Source organism: Sorex araneus, chromosome 1 (genome assembly GCF_027595985.1).
Source record: "Sorex araneus isolate mSorAra2 chromosome 1, mSorAra2.pri, whole genome shotgun sequence".
In the NCBI taxonomy this organism is placed as follows: Eukaryota; Metazoa; Chordata; class Mammalia; order Eulipotyphla; family Soricidae; genus Sorex; species Sorex araneus.
The window spans coordinates 101,886,042-101,890,664 of NC_073302.1; the positions used below are offsets into that span (position 1 = coordinate 101,886,042).

General features: G+C 58.6%; 1 protein-coding gene across 1 annotated transcript in view; it reads right to left on the bottom strand.

Annotated features, from left to right (window-relative positions):
• The window catches only part of SEMA5A (semaphorin 5A), a 446,471-nt gene extending 442,458 nt beyond the window's left edge, over positions 1–4,013 (bottom strand). The window contains exon 1 of the mRNA XM_055132169.1: positions 3,648–4,013. The gene's annotated coding sequence lies outside the window, so the exon portion shown is untranslated. The remainder of the gene's footprint in view (positions 1–3,647) is intronic.
• Positions 4,014–4,623: the final 610 nt, after the last annotated feature.

Consider the following 4,623-nt stretch of genomic DNA (forward strand, 5'->3'; position numbering starts at 1 on the left):
AGAGATGGACAGACGCGAGATTAGTGAGTCCGTGGCCCTTCAGAAATAGAAGATACTCGTCCCCTTGAAAATCTTTGGAAACCGTGGGTTTTTCAACCCAAAGAGGTGATGTTTGTGTTTTTCCAAACATCACCGCCGTGTTACAGGCAGTTGCTCTATGTACAAATTCAGAGATGAGATACCAAGTGGGTCACCTTTGCTCTTGGCAAACAACCCTTAATCTTGGACAAAAAAAAAAAAAAAAAAAAAGAAGGTGGTGGGGAAAGATCACAGCTATTTCTTCATGGAAAAGCTCTTTCTTCGGCCCACTGTTGGGTTAATCCTGTTTATAGGGCATGCCCAGGTAAACTCTTTAACTTTTCTTTGAAGTTGCCTGGCTTCAAAATACTTTGTAAAGCTCAGAATTCATTGTTTCAACACTGCTACATTATAATAAATTACTTATTACATATTAGTTTCCTCCAGACCACGACTTCGTTTGCTTTGTTCTGTCTGGCTGAAGTTCTAAATGAAAACAAATTTGGAGCCAGTCCATGGAAAATAAAAGGTGTGTCTATGCATAGTCCAGCTTATTTTAATTTTTTCCCTTTGGTTTCTTGTCAGAAATTAATTTAGAGGTAACCAGTACCGGAAAAATTCATCGAAGAAAGAAGCCATATATTTAAAAAACATGGTGCTTTCACCTGTTGAATTTACTTTACACTGTTTCCTTTGGGTGGGATTACCACGGAGACTGCACTATATTCAGCACATGACTGCAGGGGATCAAGCAGAACAATAAAACCCAGTCATTTTCAACAAGATTTATGTCTCAGTCTTCTGAGAACATATGTAAAATACCTGTGTACCCAACAACAGTACCCAGGACAGTAAAAACAACATGAAACCATCTTACATGCTCATTTTAGACGCAAGTTAACTTTCTCTGCATAAATCTTCAAACAGATGAAAGTGAGCATAAACCAAAGTTCCCAATTTTGCACCTTGGTGTAATCCAATTTGTTGGACACTGTAATTTACCTTTTAAAAATTATTGAACACTACCCAGAAAAATGCATCACCTTCATATGATAATTATACTCTAAGCAATCTGTCTGGGTAACTATAGCAACAATTTCAGAAGCATTTTTCAATACAAACTTGGTCTGATTTTAAAAACAAGAATTACAGAGTATTGGATGCAGAACGTAAGAGCTTTTTTTTTTTTCTAGCACGTGAACTTTTACCACGACGAAAATGGATTCCTTGACTCATTTATTATAAACAAAGTAATCTCTTCTATCCTGTAAAACGCTGATTGAAACCCAACCCCTGCTTCGGGTTTAGTTTCTATCTCAGCGAACTGTATATGCAGCAGATGCAGAGTCTTCCTGTCAAAGATTTCCTAATTAAAGATTAAAAAAAAAAACAAAAAACACACACACTCGGAATTGTGAACAAACATCACCAAGTTAATGAGCACTCTGTATCACCAAGTTAATGAGCACTCTACCGGCTCCGGAAAGCAGGTCTCCCTCAGGCACTCCCAGGAGGGGCAGCGGGACCTGGTTCCTATTCCACCGAGCGCCGCCAAAACACTCCGTGCAAAGTTTGTGGTTTTCCCATCTGCCGCTATGGAGCCTGAAGTGGCTCTGAAGCAAGATTTCTTCCTGAAAACCCAAGGATGGAGCCTCCGCAGGTCCAGAAACTCACTCACCACTCAGGAAAACAGTGTGTGAACAAGAGCCCGAACGAGAGCCCCACGCACACAACTTTCAAAGCTGCTGCTCTGTGCGTGCCTCGGTTTCCCTCCACCGAGAAGCAGGAGAGACATCGTGGTGAAAGGCAATGACAGTGATGAACACATGTGTGTTTGCTTTCTTCCTTTCTCCCATCCCCACCGTGTTTGGGACCCCCCAAACGCTCCTTCCGCACGGAGGGAGACAAGCTCCACCACCCAGGAGACGCAAGTCTTTGCTCCCAGCGGGGATCTGGCAACTGTTTGCCATGAAAACGACCAAATAAATTAGTGTGATTCTTAAAAGCCATAGGAGGATCAGCATCATCCAGCCCCGCCCCGTTAAGGAACAACGGACCCGAGGGCTGAACGCACGCGGAGTCAGACAGGAGCCGGCCGGTCCCGGGGCCAGCCTTGGCCAGAGTGTGCGGTCAGCAGGGATGCTGCCTGCCCCCAAAGCTTCTATAAGACACTCAAGAAAAATGAAATCTAGGTTTCACTGGGCCCCAATACTTTGAGTTCTAATTGCATTTTCATTTCAAACAAACGGGGCGCGGTGGGGGTAATCTTTGGAGGAGGAAGGAGGCAAGAGGGTTGTTTTGCTCTGGGTAGACACAGGCACAGAGCTGACAGTCGACATGATACATATCTACTGGAGCTCAGAGAGAAGAGCTGGGAAACTGGTCTCTCGAAAATAAAAACAGGGGACCATAAGCTTGACCCTCTCTTCTGCAATAATGAAATGAGCGTGAATTCGGTGAGCAGCCCAAAGTAGGTGCTCAAAATCCTCCTGAGTAAGACATGCCGTCGCCCCCTGTGTCTCTGCCGGACAGACTCACTTCACAATTCCGAACACACTTGGCTCCCAAACGTGGCCACTGGACTGAGCTCTCTGGGTCCTCGAAACGTGACACTCATTTGTTGTCCTTAAATAAGATGTGACCAGCATGTCTAACTCCTGGAGGTCAAACGCCTGTGTTCCTGGGAAGCAGAACTTGATGGCAGTAGCGGACATGGTCTTCACTCCATTTCTGCTCCTTTCTGAGCGCACACGAGGGTCCCCGGAGGGTGGCAGAGGGCAGGCAGAAGTTTGCTGGGTGCAAAACGCTTTCTGGCAGGAGGCCTTGGATTTGGCAAACCCAGCTCCCTCCGATCAAGAGACCCTCCCCCTGGGCCCACCGCGCATAGGAAACCATTGCACTGGCCGTGACAAGGGTCTCTCTGTCGGCTGCCTGGGACCCCAGCGTCCCCCACCTAACACCCCCTCTGCACAGTCCCTGCTCCCGGCTGCCGCGCGGAGCGCTCGCTCTCAGCGCCCCCTGCCGGGCAGCTCCGGGACGCCGCGGCGCAGGAAAGTTAAAGCCCAAGTCGCGGCATCCGCAGCCAGGTACAAAGCGAGCCGGGGGCGCCGAGGGGGTCGCGCTTCCCGCCAAAGCCCCGGCCGCGGGGCCCAGCTCGGGCTGGAGGGGAGCAGCCGCCAGCACGGCGGTGCCCCTTGCAGACCCGGGGTCCGGGATCGCTCCCTCAGGGGCCCGGCTGCACCCCCGGCCCCGAATCCCCGCGGAGGCGCATTCCCGGAGATGCCCGCGCAAAGGGGCCGGCGGGGGCGCGGGTCTCGGCCTCTGCCTCCCCGGGCACCCGGCGGCCCGCGGGGGCGAGCCAGAAACCAAAGTGCCCGCACCGCCCCCCGGCTCGGCTCCGCGCCGCAGAGACGACCCCCCCTCAACGGCCGCGCGCCCAGCCCCCCGGGACGCACCTCCGGGGGCGCGGGTGAGGCCGGAGCCCGCGCGCCCCATCCCCGCACGCCCAAACTTCCAGCGCTCGCGACCCCCCGCGCGCGCCACCAGGTGCCCGCCAAGGCCGGCCCGCGGGTGACACGGCCGGCCCCGGCCCCCTCGGCCACGCGGACACCCGCCCGGGGGTCGCTCACCAGGTGCGACTCGCCGCGCTCCGGCCGCTCCTCCGGCTGCGAGGGTCGTCTCCCGCGTCCGCAGGGGAAGTCGAGGCAGCCGCCGCCGCGGTGCTCCCAGGTTCCTCTACGAGAGGGCTGCGCTCCGAGCCGGGGTGGCCGCTCGGGGTCCGGTTCGCGCGCCCCGGGGGCGAGGGGCGAGGAGGCAAAGTTGGAGGGCGCAGCCAGCGGCGCCCCGGAGCTGCGGGGTGAAGGGGGGAGCGGGAAGCCCCCCGGGCCGGGCCACAGGGCCGGGCGGCGCGCCCCGGCAGGGGAGCTGCGGGCCGGGCTGCGGGCTGGGGGGCCCGCGGCGGGCCGGGGGGCTGCAGAGGCGCCCGGGAGAGCGCCGGGCACGCGAGCGGACGCAGCCCGAGCAGCCGCCGCCAGCGCCGCCTTCCCGGCGAGTAGAGCCGCGCGGGGCCGCCTCGCCCCGCCCCGGCCCGCCCCCCGCGCCCCGCCTCCTCCCCGCGGGGGGCCGCCCGGCGCCCCACCCCGCGCGCACCCCCGGGGCCCGCCCCCGGCACCGCCCCCGGCCTGCGCCCGGCCGACCCCGGGACCCCCGCGCCCCGCCCGGGACCCGGGGCGTCGGAGCGTTGGATTTCGGGGGTCCCCGCGCCTCTGGGCTCCCCGGCAGCCCCCCCGCTCGCGGGCTCGTCCCGCCGCTCGGCCGCGGCTCCTGGAGGGGCGCGGAGCGGAGGGGCGGGGAGGGGTGCGGTATAAAGGGCCGGAGGCGACGCGCCCGGCCCGCGACGTGGCGCACCCGCTCTGCCCGCCGGGGCTGCAGGTACGTGGTCCGGGGCGCGGGGGCGCGGGCGGGGGCCGCGGGGACCCGCGAAGTGGGGGGCGTGAGGGTTGCGGGGGCTCGGAGGTCGCAGGGGCGCGGGGGCGCGGGAGGGGTCCCGGGGGGGCGCAGGGGCGCGGTTTGGAGACCCCTCGGGCCCTCCCGGAGCCGAGCAAC